Source organism: Lactuca virosa, chromosome 3 (assembly GCF_052849685.1).
Source record: "Lactuca virosa cultivar CGN04683 chromosome 3, Lactuca_virosa_CGN04683_v6, whole genome shotgun sequence".
Taxonomy (NCBI): Eukaryota; Viridiplantae; Streptophyta; class Magnoliopsida; order Asterales; family Asteraceae; genus Lactuca; species Lactuca virosa.
This window is the reverse complement of record NC_136428.1, coordinates 286,440,444-286,459,125: the sequence shown is the minus strand read 5'-3', so window position 1 is coordinate 286,459,125 and position 18,682 is coordinate 286,440,444.

Here is an 18,682-nt window from a genome sequence, read left to right as displayed (position 1 = left end):
GGCCCAAGCTAGGGCTCGACGTATGTTAATGAAGACTGATCTCGAAAACGATTTCCAAAGTCTCCATGTCCAGCCTCGAGTATGTGGAGAAGAAAAGGGCAATTTCTGATTCCTTTGCTGAGAACTCATATCCTGTCTCCAATGAAGACCTGATTGGACATATTCTTCGTGGTCTTGATGACTCATATAGCTCATATACTACTACCTACATGATTTGTGATGAAAAAGACTCAGTTGATGATCTCATTGGATTGATACTATAGAAAGAATCCTGCTTGGAGCAAGAACTCCTCCGTCAAGCTGCACAAAACCCACATCTGCCTCCCACTCCCAACACCACCTTAGCTTTCAATCTCAATTGCTCCTCACCACGACCCAACTCCAATCCTGGCTCTTCCTCAGGGTCTCGCTCTAATGAATATCGTCGTCGGCCTCGTCCCCAATGCCAGTTATGCCAAAAGACTGGTCATGAGGCCATCGACTGCTGACAACGCAATAATCAAATGAACTTTCCATCCATAAAGCCTAATCCAAGAGATTCAAAACCCACAATAACTTAGCCCACCATCACAGTCCATCTGCTATGGATCCCTCTTGGTACTTTGACACTGTAGCTACACACCATGTTACACCGAATCTTCAGAAGTTGTATCTCACTATTGAATAAAATGGTCCGGACAAACTACAAGTCGACAGTGGTAACCATCTTCCTATTACTCATCCTTGCATTAACTTAAATTGCCTTCTGTTCTTGCTGTTCCTCACATTACCAAAAATCTTCTTAGTGTTTCCAAACTCACAAATTATAATAATGTGTATATGGAATTTTGGCCCACTCACTGTAATGTTAAGTCTTGTAGGGAGAAATTCTACTCAACGAGGACATTGATCAAGGAATGTATCGTATTCCTTCACTCTCCAATAAAGCTGCTTGTACGATGGATCTCACTGGGGTTAGAACCACTCTCCATGGTTGGCACAGAAGGCTCTCTCATCCTCATCCTCATGCTCATCTCCTTCGGCGTCTCCTCTCACACTTCCAGCTTCGTACATCTTCAAATAAATATCCCAATGTTTGTGAATCATGGCAACTAGGAAAAAGCCACCGCTTCCCTTTTACTCACACTCATGTTTCATCTTCATAACCTTTTGACTTCATTTATTCAGATGTGTGGGGTCCTACACCCTCTTTTTCTATGAATGGAAATAAATACTTTGTGTTGTTTGTGGATAATTGCACTAAATATGTATTGATATATTTTCTATCTCACAAATCTTGATTTTTACTAGCTTTGTTCAATTTCGCAATATGATTCACACTCAGTTCAATTGTGCTATTAAAAGCCTTCAAACTGACTGGGTGGTGTAACACCTGTGTTCAAGATTGGTCAAGCTTACTTTTACCAGGGACCAAAGATGAAGTTTTGGAGGAAATCCTGTGCCACGACATGGTAAAGGAGGGCCACGACGTAACAATTGGTTAATGGATCACGTCTATTATTGGATCGCCATGGCGTGGCCAATGGTTGCCACGGCATGGCAGCTGTCCTGGTGCAAGACCATTATTCTTTTAGGGTCTTGCTTTGTATTTAAACCCCTCTAAGTCATTTTTAGGGCTCGTTATCAGCCTCCATCATCCTCAAGTTTCAGAAACCCTAATCCTAATTCCTCCTTGAGAGTTGTGAGTCCATTTTGGTGACCTTGGTTGCTTGTGAAGAAAGAAGAGGCATTGGAAAGGATTGTGGTGCTTCTTGTCTGAAGTGAAGATCTCTTTTGGGCATCTCTAGACCTGTGTAAGTGTCTAAGTTCCTTGCTTTATAGCTTAAAGTGGTTAGATCTTTAATATTGTCCCATGTCCTTCATGATTGAGCAAGTTTGGAAGGAAGGAACTTATAAATTTGGCAAATTTATAAATTTCCTGAGTCCCAAGAGCATCATATGTTCTAGATCTAGTCATTGGTGGAAGTTCTCATTATTTTCTTGAGTTTTGGTCTTTAGAGCTCATTTTGACCTAAAATGGATTCTAGACATGTATTGAACATACATGTCTATAAAGCTTCCATCTTTATGTTGGATTTGGTATTAGAAAACTCTTCTGAAGTGATTGGATTAATGACTTTTCAGATTAAGGGATTAATGGTTAAGACATGGTGGTATTTGGTTTTATTTGGACTTAGGGTTGGAGATCTTGATCTCCTTGGGAATCTTAATGGATAAAGTTGGAAACTTTATCCATCTAGACCATAGAATAGACCAAATCTGAGCTTTGGAGCTCTTGTAATCGAGGAAAGCGACATAATCTATTAAGCTGCTGGAAACCCAGTGCCCACGGCGTGGCCAAAGATAGCCATGGCGTGGCGAGTGGGAATTTCCCGTATGTCTAGTTGTATGAGAGCCACGACGTGGCCAAGAAGGGCCACGACGTGGCGGTTGGCTAAAGTCAACATTGGCCATTGACTTTTGGCATGAGTTGACTTTTGGCCAAATTTCTATTTTTAAAAGGTAGACATAGGGTTTGCCTTATGTGGGTTGATAGGAGGTGTTTAACACCCGTCCTCGGCGGTGAGATCTGTTAGTTTTGGTCGGCATGCCATTGAGCTGGGTTTTAGTCGGCTTTGTGATTCAAGTGAGTTTACTTCATTGCACTTGTGGGTCGAAGACACCAATGTCAGCCCACTTGATTATGTATCTTGGTAGATTGGATGATGTTATTGTTGGATTAATGTCTAAGTCCATAACTATATTTGGCATGTACTTGACCTGACCCGGCATGGTCCATTTGGGTTGCACTTCACCGACACAATTTATATGGATAGTCTTTTGAGAATAGTATATTCATGATTTATATTAATATATTATAAGTTCTAATATATTAATATGGAATCATATTATTTAATTAGTATTGATCAAGAATTAATTTAGAATTAATTAAGTGATCAAAAAGAACTAATTAAATATGGACTCTTATATATATGGAATGGGCCAAGTTCATTTAGGTTGGGCTAAGCTTTCATGGATGGTCCATGGAGCTTTTAACCCATGGATCCTATGTAAATAAAAGGTCATGGGTATTAGGGTTTACATGGATGTAACCCTAATCCTCCATAATATATAAAGGGGTCCTTGGCTCACAAAATTGGCACAAGTGTGTGAAAATAAGAGTGGGTCGATTTTAGTGTGCATACATATTCTCTCAAGTTCTTCCAAGGTGTTTTGGTGATTTGTGATTCCATTTGAGGCTTCCACACTATTGGGGCTAAGCTCTTAAAGCTTGAAGACATCAAGCTACATCAAAAGGTATGTCATCTAACTAGAACTTTGTAGTATAGGTGCTTCATAATATGCTAGTTAGGATGAAACCTTGGAATAGTTAATATTTGCATGTATAATAGAGAAAACATAGATCCAAGGTTTATAGGGTTGCATGTACACCATAGGAGTGTTAGAATGCTCAAAACTCAACAGTGGTATCAGAGCCATGGGTTGTTTTCTGTTATATTGATGCAAATGTTTTGTTTTCAAGTTGAAAAAAAAGGAAAAAAAAAACATGACGTTTGTCAAATTTTAAGATAATTACTTGTTTAGTGAAAAACGAATTATTTGTAAAATTTGAATCATTTGTTATATGAGTTGAATTAGGTCAAATTTAGTAAAAGATAAAATGATATGATTATTTTATTAGTTTTAAAAGTTTGATCAAAATGTTTTAAGGAGTTACATATTTTGTCATAAAATTTTGGAGCTCAAAAGTTTTTTTTAAAGTTGTGATCTTAAGGGTTTTTGAAACTTCCATAAGTTATGGATATGAAAGTTTTTTAAAAAAAAAAAATTTGATTCAAAGTTTTTATGGAGTTACAAAATTTGGTGTTCATGTTTTAAAGAATTCAATAACTTGTTCTTAAGTTATGGAACATGGAAAGTTTCATCATAAAACACCATTAATTCCATAAGTTATGGAATCCAAAAGTTTTCAAGAATTCCAAAACTTGCCCTCAAGTTTTGGAATTTGAGAAAAGTTTTTTATGAAAAAAAGAATTGAATTCTAAAACTCTTGGGTTCATAACTTAAACAATTAATTAAATGGTTTTAATTTTGAGTTTAATAATTGGAATTATGATGTTTTGTTGAATAGTTCAAATTAACTCTTATGGACTTTATTAATAGTTAATTAAAGCGTTTAATTAAAAGAGTATTATTAATCCATAAATATATGGTTTGAGTTTAATTAAATTAAAAGTCTAGTTTAATTAATAGATTAAACCACCAAGTATTTTAAATGTCTAAAATACACCCTTATACTATTATAATATTAAAAGTTTAATATATTATATGTATAAGAGCAAGTCGTCTTACCATTAGTAGGCCTCATTCACGAAGCCGGTCTATAAGGGGGGTATAACGTTACTGCCTATAAAATGGCAGTTTAGTGGGTGTCCACTCTCACTCACCGCTTCCTTGACCGGTGGAGGGTCGTTAGCCGAACAGGTAGGACAAGGACTATAATTCTCCCTTCATTATAAGTATAATGGTAAATACTAAGTAACTAAACACTTATAAATTCCCAATCTTAGTTACTTAGGAAAATGTGAATAAGGTGCTAATCCATGAAATTACACTTTGCACTTTGTTTAAGCTGTTAGTGGAGCGTGTGTGGTTAACCGGCACACTAACCTGGACTTAACAAGGTAGGCAAAGGGTAACTTAATGTTTATCATAGTATCGTTGGAGCGTGTGTGGTTAACCGACACATCGATTGAGGGGTAAATATTAAGGGTACCAAGTATATTTGCATGGTTACTTCACACCTTCTTTTGTGATCCTCGGCATCCCAGTCACAAAACCTGAAGGGCACACTCGAGATTGAAACATGCCATTGAAAAGTTCAATGAATCTTAAAAGAATCTAGGAGTTTCAAAAAAATTAAAACCTAATAATACATTTCGTTTATCTTGGTGTAAATTGGTGAATCGTCATTCACCTACCTTCAAATATTTTATAGCTTGGATTACGGCATCCCTCTTCCAAGTTATAAAATCGTTTGTTGGGTCCTAGCCTTAATATATCATATTGGGTGTTATATTAAGGACTTAATGTTGGGTTATGAGCATTCTAACACTCCTAAGTGTACATGCAACCCTAAATACCTTGGATCTATGTTTTCTCTATTATACATACAATTATGAACATCCAAGGTATTATCCTAATTAAGCATACAAAATAATAAATATAACAAGATAGAATACATACCTCTTTGATGTAGACTGTCTTAATTAAGCTTGAGTGCCTAGTGCCCCAAGTGTGACACCTCAAATGGTTCACACAACACCAAATACACTTGGAATAACTTGAGATAAACTTGAACACTCCTTGAAATCGTCTAGCCCTCACTCTCACACATTAGTGCACGATTTCTTGAGCCATGGGATTCTTTTATATGGTGGCTATTAGGGTTACACCATGTAACTCATAACTTTACCCATTCCTTATGCTCCATGGATTTTAACCTCCATGGAGTATCCATGGGTCACCCCATGGACTTAGTCCAACATAAGGAATCTTGGATCACAAGCCCACATATATAAGAATGAATGATTTACACAATCAACCCATATATTTAATTAGTCTCCTTTTGATCACTTAATTAATTCCAAATTAATTCTTGATCAATACTAATTAAATAACCTTATTAATATATTAGAACTTATAATATATTAACCAACCTTAAGTGTTATTTCTCTCATTATAGTCTATCCAAATGCATGATGCCATGCAACCCAAATGGACTATGCCGGGTCGGGTCAAGTCTTACCAATTATAGTTATGGACTTAGACATTAATCCAATAGTCTCCCACTTGGATAAGTCTAAAACTATTATTGCGTATGACTTCAGGAACCGATCAACAATCGTAGCTCTCAAAAGCTTCTGTCGAACTCTGACCTTGTCGATGAACTCTGACCTTTGTCAATGACTTGTCCATTAGATAAGGGATCATATATTCATCCATTCTAGATATCATATGGACTGAGACATGGATTATCAACCATTCTCTCTGTCCATTTGTTGTTTCCCGATTTCTGATTCATGATGACTGACTGATTGAACAAATCAAATCAGTCCTGGCTTGGCCAAGCACTCACATGTATCATCTTTAAATCATCGAGGGGCCCACATATATCGCTTTTATCCCGAAGGTAAAAGGAATGGATAAACTTCGACTCATATGGCTTGTTCTACTACTTGTTGAATCATACATAAAGGCACGTTTTATAACATCGAGTTACCGAATGCGTTTTCGTGCAATCAATGTACAACCAACTCATAGTAACAACTCATATCTCTAGGTTTGAAGAATATAAGATATTATCGTCTCATGATCACTCGTGATAAAACCCATGAAGTGATTCAAATGAGCGTGGGTTGAATCCAATACTCAGAACTTATGAGCACTCATGAGTGTTGTAGCACCACTTTGTCCATCAACTTGGACCTCTACAAACCAACCCATGACAGTCTTGATTCATATCTACTTCCAACATATGACCGACTGTGGATGGTTTGAATAACTTAATCATTCAGGAAGAGCGACTTAGTTATTCTGGAAGTCAAAACATGCAAAGTGAAACACAAGAATAAATGAATCAAATATGGTATCAAACCCTATGAATATAAATAAACACTTTTATTTATCACCATACTGATTACTCATTATTCATTGTTTCGGTTTTATCAACTTTATACTTGAATTTAAAACAATAGTTGTCCCATGCTCCAAGCATGTACACTATGTTTTCTAAACACTAGTCATGCCATACACCAAGTATGCATACTATGTTTGTCTATGATCTTTACTTTGTAAAATAGATCAATCGAACATCACTCCAATGATCCTCTTTTCACAGTCCCAAATCCTTACTGCAAATGCAAGAATTCCAAATTCATGCCATTTACTAAAATCTGTTAGATTCTAAACTTATATGCATTGATCCTCTTAATGATTATGCACGAAGTCAGAAAGACTTGACAACAATCATTATAGAGCATTCCAAAGGAGATCAGCTCCTTGGAAACATCCTTCTTTCATTAAGTTTCCTAATCTTACACAGATTGAATAATTTCTAACTTTGAAACATTTCCATATTCCATTTTGACTATCACTTCTGAACAAGAGTTGCCTCCTTACAGATTATGTCAATATGGTCCTTCCAGAATTAACATTATACTTCCAACTGTCCTTGAGCAACCAATCTTTGGTAAACCTTAGATTGTCCTCGACAATTGCTTAATCATTTTAGTCATATCCAATTCTAGACCTTTTCCCTTCATAATGCCCCAGGCATTTGGAAAATTTTAGAACGGATGAATATAGCACATGTAATCGATCCTATATCCGAAGCATATGGGACACGATTCATGATGTCTCACATAAAGACTAAACCAGTCTTTTGCTATAATATTTCCATTTCAATTTGCCAAGTTCTCAAAATTCAGATTATGAAAAGGGATGCCGTAATCATAATCGAATTTTAGAACGCAAATAATGGACCCATATATAGAATTTCTTTATGTTGAGCCATTCCAACATGAAATTCATATATATATCCTTGATTAAATACGATTAAAATCTCAATCTAAGCTTTTAGAATTGAAATGAAGTATAATTTCCTCTCCCTTAATTATAGCAAAACAACTTTTTCAACCCCTGCAACCTCACGAATTGAAACTTTTGTTTTCTATAATTAACATTGCTAACTTGCAACCTTTGTCATAATTATCATGCTCCCACTAACATGATGATTATTAGCATAACACTTATGCTCCCACTAGCTTTGACATGTACTCAGAAATCAGCTGACTTTGTTACCAAAGTTCAGATTTCTGATACTAGATTGTTTTGATAAAACTTTATCAAAATCATACACCTCTCTTAGATAGCTCACATGTGTGTCTAAACAATTTTAGAACTATGAAAAGGGATGCCGTAATCATAGTCTCAATTGTTTAGACCTTTGCCACTTCTCACAAGTCCATGTTAGTGTGCCGGTAAACCACACACGCTCCACTAACGACTTTGAGAATGCAAATATCACAATTGCTATCTATCTCAAATCTACTTAGTGAAAGTGTTTCCTCACCATCATTTTCATGAATCGGAGAGAAACCTTATGACACTTAGATTTAATAGTGTATGTGTTCTTATCCATGTGAATTTGTCAAAACCATAATCACAAGACAAGGTTAGTGATAAATCCAAACTCATATTGATTAAACTTGTGCAATCTTAAATTCTTGCCATTTGGCAGCTCAGGTGCCTGCCATTGCTTCCAAGTAGTTGTGCAACCAATTGAGAACTCTCAGAACTCCTATGCAAAGCCAACTTGAATAGGCACAAAAATTTCAACACGATAGGTTATAAACCTCAAGTTGTGTGCTAGTGAAGGACTTTAGGTTTTATTCTTGATTAAGTCTTGAAACTTTCAAAAGCTTTAAGACTCCCACTGTCCTCTTGACATATAAGACTCCCTTGTCAAATATTCAAGAGATAGTGCAAATTCTTTATCAAGACTAACACTTTACACAATTGGCGTAAGTTGGTCTCTGTTTTATCCAAAACATCACAACTTACCAATTTCAAATGTACAAGAGTAGATAACCTTTTACTCTTACATTTGACTAGTGTTAACAAACCCTCTTTAAGATATGTCACTCAAGTTACAATCTTGGAGTATGACTCTAAGAATTGTTTTGGAACGAAGTATGACTCATCTTTTTGATTTAACCATTTCAACAATTCATGACTCCTCTTCTTAGTCATAAGAATGCACTAAGATGACTTTAGAGGACCAATTGTGATATGGTATCTTAATCATTAAGATGATCATAAACATGATACTAAAGTACTCTCCCATCTTTTCAGATTTGAGAAACTTTCATCTTTCTGCCATACTTTGATTCTTCTTATTCGTTCTGTCTCACATTGAAACTTCTCCAATGCTACAGACTTATACTTAAACTTATAAGTATAACCATATTTACTGAACTTAAGTAAATCATGACAAATAGTCTTCTTGATCTTTTGTGGTGGACTTGACCAGTGCACAAGAATGTGTACTCGATCCCTTAGTCCTTTCCTTATTCACATAAGGAATTAGTCTTAATTTTCCAAGCTGAAAGTTCTCATTCATCATACTATACAACTTGCATGATTCCAAGTTTCGGTCCAATTGAACCTTGGGTGATGAGAATCTTTCCTTATTTGGTAATATTAGACACTACCACAACCGAAAGAATCAAATCCATTTTTCCAATATTGCTATCAATGGAATCTTATAAGCAACAACTTTTCACAAATGCCATTGTAAGGATACTTAAAATAAATAAAATCAAAACCTTTTTCTTTTATTTTAAAACTTTGCGGAAAAACTTATCCTTACAATCCATATGAAAACCTTGTTGTTATCTATTCCTAAGCAATATAAATATCATAACTCTTAAGTAATAGCCCAAAATTCTGATCACCGAACCATGCGATTGAAATCCATCTTCGCGATCAGAATCATCATGTACTTAATAGAGTTAGACAATGGACTTTACCTGAAGTAGAGCAAAACTTATTGACTTTAACATCCTTAGGTAAATTTGGTAGCTTCGTAACCAATGCCCCTTCCTTTAGCAATAGTTACCTATGGACCCTTGATAATGGGACTATCTCAGACTTCGCCTCTCTCTTTACCATTGGGTCAACCGAGTTGACTATGGCCGATCCCTTACCATTAGGAAGAGAGAGCTTTACTGGATATCCAATGTCATCATTGTCAATGTCCATAGCGTTTTAGGAAGTTGATCTTAGCAAATAGATAAGATCATTAAGGGTCTTGTCTTAGTCTGTTTCATAGGATTCCCAAAAGAACTCACTATGTGACTTAGAAAGTAGTCGAGCCACCAACTTTCTCAAGACTTTGACACCCAACTCTCCCGGCTTGTCAATATGTGACTACATCTCCAAGATGTGATCACACCTAGACCTTGCCTTGCCAATAGGGCTTGAGTGACCTTAAACTTTTAGGAACTTGTGGGTTAGGGAGAATAATTGGAGGAGGTGAAAGAAGTATGATATCCATGGGACATCATCTTCATTTAGGAAAGCTTGTTTCAAGAGATTTGGGAAGATCATAAATGTCTAGACCAGACATCTTTTTGGGAGATATTCAAGATAGTTGATTTAAAGTCCTTAATATGACACCCAATATGAAATATTAAGGCTAGGACCCAACAAACTATTTTATAACTTAGAAGAGGGATGCTGTAATCCAAGCTATAAAATATTTGAAGGTAGGTGAATGACGATTCACCAATTTCCAACATGAAAAACGAAATAATTTATTAGGTTTTAATTGGATTTGAAAGTCCTAGATCTTTGAGATTCATTGAACTGTTCAAAGGCATGTTTCAATCTCGAGTGTGCCCTTTAGGTTTTGTGACTGGGATGCCGAGGATCACAAAACAAGGTGTGAATAACCATGCAAATATACTTGGTACCCTTAATATTTACCCCTTAATCAGTGTGCCAGTTAACCACACACGCTCCACCGATACTATGATAAATATTAAGTTACCCTTTGCCTACCTTGTTAAGTCCAGGTTAGTGTGCCGGTTAACCACACACGCTCCACTAACGACTTAAGCAAAGTGCAAAGTGTAATTTCATGGGTTAGCACCAAATTCACATTTTCCTAAGTAACTAAGATGTGGTATTAATAAGAGTTTAGTTACTTAGTATTTATCATTAATACTTTTAATGAAAGGAGAATTATAGTCCTTGTCCTACCCATTCGGCTAACGACCCTCCACCAGTCAAGGAAGCGGTGGGTGAGAGTGGACACCCATTAAACTGCCATTTTATAGGCAGTAACCTTATACCCTCCTTATAGACCGGCTTCGTGAATGAGGCCTACTAACGGTAAGACTGACTTTACTCTTATACATATATATAAATACTATTAACTTATAATATTATAAAGTATAAGGGTTGAATTTTAACTTTTAAAATTCTAAGGGCTAACTTGGAATTAAAGTATTCATAAGTGAAAACTTTTCAAATTCCCAAACTTGAGGGCAAGTTTTGAAACTATTCAAAACTAATTAATTCCATAACTTATGAGTTTAAAGTAGTTTTAATTAAAAAAAAAAAAACTCTTCAAGTTCCATAACTTGAGGACAAGTTATGGAAGACTTTAAACTAATTAATAAAAAAAAATAACTTTTTTTATTGTAACTTATGGAACTAATTAAGGTTACACTTTTTTTTTAATTTAATGAAGAGACTCTTGAACCTCCATAACTTGAGGACAAGTTATGGAGTCATAAAACCATTTAATTAGAACTAGACTCTTCATTTTGTAACCTTTGCCAACTTTTATGAGTTTTATGATTCTTAAATGTGACTTTTCATATAACTTGATGACAAGTTACAAAAACACACTTTGGAATCAACTCTTAGATTAAAATGGATTGAAAACAACTATTTCACACAACTTTTCTATTAATCTAAGAACCTCATAAGAACAAGATAATTCAAATCATCAATCTTCAAGAAATTAGCATGAACATACAAACTAATACAAATCTTGAAATTATGACAATTATCTTAGATATTGGATTAGTATGAACATTACCACATCAAAAACAAGTTTATAAGTCCAAAAACATCTTAGGGTAATGTTCCTAGTCCAATTCCAGCCAAAACAATCGAATATATGCATCCAACTCGATTTTTCAGCTACTTTTGCAAGTATAACAAGAAAACAAGCCTAGGCTCTGATACCACTGTTGGGTTATGAGCATTCTAACACTCCTAAGTGTACATGCAACCCTAAATACATTGGATCTATGTTTTCTCTATTATACATATAATTATGAACATCCAAGGTATTATCCTAATCTAGCATACAAAATAATAAATATAACAAGATAGAATACATACCTCTTTGATGTAGAATGTCTTAATTAAGCTTGAGTGCCTAGTGCCCCAAGTGTGACACCTCAAATGGTTCACACAATACCAAATACACTTGGAATAACTTAAGAGAAACTTGAACACTCCTTGAAATCGTCTAGCCCTCACTCTCACACATTAGTGCACGATTTCTTGAGCCATGGGATTCTTTTATATGGTGGCTATTAGGGTTACACCATGTAACTCATAACTTTACCCATTCCTTATGCTCCATAGATTTTAACCTCCATGGAGTATCCATGGGTCACCCCATGGACTTAGTCCAACATAAGGAATCTTGGATCACAAGCCCACATATATAAGAATGAATGATTTACACAATCAACCCATATATTTAATTAGTCTCCTTTTGATCACTTAATTAATTCCAAATTAATTCTTGATCAATACTAATTAAATAACCTTATTAATATATTAGAACTTATAATATATTAACCAACCTTAAGTGTTATTTCTCTCATTATAGTCTATCCAAATGCATGATGCCATGCAACCCAAATGGACCATGCCGGGTCGGGTCAAGTCTTACCAATTATAGTTATGGACTTAGACATTAATCCAACACTTAAATCAACTTTACGTGAATTTCTCCCATTGTTGATGTCTGGTTTAGACAACAATGATCTTCCCAAAGCAAGCTTTCCTAATGAATATGACTTCCCGAGTTTGGCTCATGGAAGTCATACTTCTCTTCCTCCATCTCCTCCAATTATTCTCCCTAACCCACAAGTTCAAGGTCACTCAAGCCCTAATGGCAAGCAAGGTCTATGTGTGATCACATCTTAGAGATGAAGTCACATATTGACAAGCCGGGAGAGTTGGGTGTCAAAGTCTTCAGAAAGTTGGATGTTCAATCACTTTCTAAGTCACATAGTGAGTTCCTTTGGGACTACTATGAAACAGACTATGACATGAACCTTAATGATCATATCTATTTGCTTGGTGCTGCTGAATCAGCAATGATTTGGAACGATAGTAAAGCAAATTTGATTAGAAGATCAACTTCCCAAAAACTTTATGGACAGTGACAATGGTGACACTGGAAATCCAGAAAAAGCATTCTCTTCCCAATGGAAAGGGATTGGCCATAGTCAACCCGGTTGACCAAATGGTAAAGAGAAAGGCTAAGTCTGAGATAGTCCCATTACCAAAGGGTCCATATGTTTATTTTGCCAAAGGAAGGGGCGTTGATTGCAAAGCTGCCAAATTTACCTAAGGATGTTAAAGTCAATAAGTTTGACTCTACATCAGGTAGAGCCTATTATCTAACTCTGTTAAGTTCTATTCTGAGATCCTCATTACATGATGTGACTGGGTCACATGTTGATGTTTTAAGAATCAAAGAATAGAGAGAAATCTTAAAGGAAGTATATGCTGATTCTGATCGCGAAGGTGGATTTCGATCGCATCAGAATTTTGAGCAGTTGCTTAAGAAGTTATGATATATTGCTAAGGAATAGATAACAACAATTTTCCATGTGGATTGTAAGGATAAGTTTTTCCACAAAGTTTTAAAATAAAAGAAAATTGTTTAATTTTATTTATTTGAAGTATCCTTAAAATGACATTTGTGGAAAATTGTTGCTTATATGATTCCACTGACAACAATATTGGAAAATGGATTTGATTCTTTCATTTGTGGTAGTGTCTAAATTTACCAAATCAGGAAAGTTCCTCATCACCCAAGTTTCAATTGGACCGAAACTTGGAATCATGCAAGTTGAATAGTATGATGAATGAGAACTTTCAAGCATTAGAAAATCAAGACTAATTACTTGTTCACATGGATGTGTGAGTCAAGTGAAGGACTAAAGGGATCGAGTACACATTCTTGTGCACTGGTCATGTCCACCACAAAGCTCGTTAAGACTATTTGATTTACTAAAGTTTAGTAAATATGGTTATACTTACAAGTTTAAGTATAATTCTGAAACATTGGAAAAGTCTCAATGTATGGCAGAACGAATGGGAAGAATCAAAATAGGCAGAAAGATAAAAGTTTCTCAAATCTGAAAAGATGGGAGAGTACTTTAGTATCATGTTTGTGATCATTTTAATGATTTAGAAATCATATCACAATTAGTCCTCTAAAGGTCATCTTAGTGCATTCTTATGACTAAGAAGAGGAGTCATGAATTGTTGAAATGGTTAGATCAGGAAGATGAGTCATACTTCGTTCCAAAACAATTCTTAGAGTCATACTCCAAGATTGTAACTTGAGTGACATATATTAAAGAAAGGTTTAAAACACTTGTCAAATGTAAGAGTAAAAGTGTCCTACTCTTGTACATTTGAAATTGGTAAGTTGTGATGTTTTGGATAAAACAAAGACCAACTAAGTCCAATTGTGTGAAGTGTTTGTCTTGATAAAGAATCCGCACTATCTCTTGAATATTTGGCAAGATAGTCTTATATGTCAAGAGGATAGTGGGAGTCTTAAAGATCCTAAAAAGAATTTCAAGAACTAGTCAAGAATAAAACCTGAGGTTCTTCACTAGCACACGACTTGAGGTTTATAACCTATCGTGTTAACATATTCTGTGCCCATTCCAGTTAAAGTTGGCTTTGCATAGGAGTTCTGAAAGTTCTCAATTGGTTGCATAACAACTTGGAAGCAATGGCAGGCCCTGTACTGCCAGGTGGCAAGAAGTTAAGATTGCATAAGTTCAGTCCATATGAGTTTGGATTTGTCATTATCCTTGTCTTGTGACTATGGTTTTGACGATTCACATGGATAAGAACACATACACCATAAAATCTAAGGGTCATAAGGTTTCTCTCCGATTCATGAAAATGATGGTGAGGAAACACTTCCACCAAGTAGATTTGAAGCAGATGGCAAAAGGTCTAAACAATTGAGACTATGATTACGGCATCCCTTTTCATAGTTCTGAAATTGTTTAGACACACATGCATGCTATCTAAGGAAAGGTGTATGATTTTGATAAAGTTTTATCAAAGCATCTCATATCAGAAATCTGAACTTTGGTAAGAAAGTCAATAAAGTATTGATTTCTAGAAGTCCAGCTGATTTCCGAGTACATGTCAAAGCTAGTGGGAGCATAAGTGTTATGCTAATAATCATCATGTTAGTGGGAGCATGATAATTATTGTTAGTCTTGCAAGTTAGCGATGTTAATTATAGAAAACAAAAGTTTCAATTCGTGAGGCTGCAGGGATTGAAAAAGTTGTTTTGCTATAATTAAGGGAGAGGATATACTTCATTTCAGTTCTAAAGGCTTAGATTGAGACCTTAATCATCTTTAGTCAAGAATATATATATGAATTTCATGTTGGATTGGTTCAACTTAAGGAAATTCTATATATTGCGTTCTCAAAATTCGATTATGATTACGACATCCCTCTTCATAGTCAAATTTTGAAAACATGGCAAATAAAAATATTGTAGCAAAAGACTGGTCTAGAATCATGTCTTTATGTGAGACATCATGAATCGTGTACCATTTGCTTGGGTACAGGATCGATTGCATGTGCTATAATATTTGTCATTTCTAAATTTTTCCAAATGCCTAGAGGCATTAAGAAGGGAAAAGGTCTAGAATTGGATATGACTAAAATGATTAAGCAATTGTCGAGGACAATCTGAGGTTTACCAAAGATTGGTTGCTCAGGGACAATTGGAAGTATAGTGCTAATTTTGGAAGGACCATATTGACATATTCTGAAAAGAGGCATCTCTTATTCAGAAGTGATAGTCAAAATGAGAATATGGAGTTGTCTCCATAGGTGGAAGTTATCTGTGTAAGATTAGAAAACTTAATGCAAGAAGCATGTCCAAAGCAATGTACTTTGAATATGAGACTTAGTTTCCATGGAGTTGATCTCCATTGGAATACCTTATAATGACTGTTGACAAGTCTTTATGACTTTGTACATATTCATTACAGGAGGGTCAGTGCATATAAGTTTAAAATCTAAACAGATTTCGATAAATGATAGGAATTTGAAATTCTCACATTTTTCGATAAGGATTTGGGAGTGTGAAATTAGAATCATTGAAATTATGTTCAATTGGTTTATTTCACAAAGTAATGATCATAGACAGACATAGAGTGCATACTTGGTGTATGGCAAAGCTATTGTTTAAGAAAACCATAGTGTACATGCTTGGAGCATGGGACAACTAGTGTTTTTAATTCAAGTATAAAGTTGATAAAACCGAAACAATGAATAATGAGTAATCAGTATGGTGATAAATAAAAGTGTTTATTTATATTCATAGGGTTTGATACCATATTTGATTCATTTATTCTTGTGTTTCACTTTGCATGTTTTGACTTCCAGAATAACTAAGTCGCTCTTCCTGAATGATTAAGTTATTCAAACCATCCACAGTCGGTCATATGTTGGAAGTAGATATGAATCAAGACTGTCATGGGTTGGTTTGTAGAGGTCCAAGTTGGTGGACAAAGTGGTGCTACAACACTCATGAGTGCTCGTAAGTTCTGAGTATTGGATTCAACCCGCGCTCATTTGAATCACTTCATGGATTTTATCACGAGTGATCATGAGACGATAATATCTTATATTCTTCAAACCTAGAGATATGAGTTGTTACTATGAGTTAGTTATACATTGATTGCACGAAAACGCATTTGGTAACTCGATGTTATAAAACGTGCCTTTGTGTATGATTCAAAAAAGTAGTAGAACAAGCCATATGAGCCGAAGTTTATCCATTCCTTTTACCTTCGGGATAAAAGCGATATATGTGGGCCCCTCGATGATTTAGCGATGACACATGTGAGTGCTTGGCCAAGCCAGGACTGATTTGATTTGTTCAATCAGTCAGTCATCATAAATCGAAAATCGGGAAATAACAAATGGACAGAGAGAATTATTATAATCCATGTCTCAGTCCATATGATATCTAGAATGGAGGAATATATGATCCCTTATCTAATGGACAAGTCATTGACAAGGTCAGAGTTCGACTGCGGCTTTAAGAGCTACGATTGCCAGTTAGGTTTTGAAGTCATACTCAATAATAGTTTTAGACTTATCCAAGTGGGAGACTGTTGGATTAATGTCTAAGTCCATAACTATATTTGGCATGTACTTGACCCGACCCGGCATGGTCCATTTGGGTTGCACTTCACCGGCACAATTTATATGGATAGTCTTTTGAGAATAGTATATTTATGATTTATATTAATATATTATAAGTTCTAATATATTAATATGGAATCATATTATTTAATTAGTATTCATCAAGAATTAATTTAGAATTAATTAAGTGATAAAAAAGAACTAATTAAATATGGACTCTTATATATATGGAATGAGCCAAGTTCATTTAGGTTGGGCTAAGCTTTCATGGATGGTCCATGGAGCTTTTAACCCATGGATCCTATGTAAATGAAAGGTCATGGGTATTAGGGTTTACATGGATGTAACCCTAATCCTCCATAATATATAAAGGGGTCCTTGGCTCACAAAATTGGCACAAGTGTGTGAAAATAAGAGTGGGCCGATTTTAGTGTGCATACATATTCTCTCAAGTTCTTCCAAGGTGTTTTGGTGATTTGTGATTCCATTTGAGGCTTCCACACTATTGGGGCTATGCTCTTAAAGCTTGAAGACATCAAGCTACATCAAAAGGTATGTCATCTAACTAGAACTTTGTAGTATAGGTGCTTCATAATATGCTAGTTAGGATGAAACCTTGGAATAGTTAATATTTGCATGTATAGTAGAGAAAACATAGATCCAAGGTTTATAGGGTTGCATGTACACCATAGGAGTGTTAGAATGCTCAAAACCCAACAGTTATGTTGGTTAGGTGTTAGACTGGTATATCTATATGATTACATGTGTTTACTGGATATTTAATAGACTGGTGGATCTGTATAATTACCTGTATTTGTTGGCTATTGAATGTTACTGTATATGTCGACCTGATGTTATTATTATTGGGTTCATGTGGTCCTGCTTTGTGCTTAACGCCAAGATACCCGAGGCGATCCGGATAGACTGTAGGCCCTGCAAGGAGATCTAGTCGGCCCAAAGGCCGAGAGGGCGGTCCGTATAGGTTGTAGGGCCTGCGAGGTGATCCAGTCAGGGCGAATTCCCGAAGAGTGGTCCAGATAGGCTGTCGACGCTGCAAGGCGGTCCAGTCAGGAGAAGGCTCATATATGCATGCTATTATCTTTATGGTTATGTGTTGTACTTTGGGGGAACTCACTAAGCTTTGGCTTACAGTTTGATTTCATTGTTTCAGGTACATCAGATGATCGGGGCAAGGAAAAGGCGTGATTGTGCACATCATCCATGGATATTTTATTGATAAATGATTTTGGGATACTCTGATTAACAATTATGGCCTTTTGAACAATGTTTAGAAAGATTTATGGATTCATTAAACTGGTTTTAATAATAACAAAATTGCATTGATTTTTGGGATGTTACAAGTTGGTATCAGAGCCCTGATTTTAGAGAATTGGATGAACATTCGTGTAAATCCAGACTCAAACTAAGGATATATAAAGGTTTTCAATTTGTTTTCAAAAGTAAGCAAGGAAAGATGAGATTTGTATGATCAAACGGAGCAAGAAAGTATACCCTAAGATACCTACACTGCTATTTGTTTATGATGATTATGATAGAACATCATGCTAGTAGTAGGTTAGGGATCTTCAACGATTGC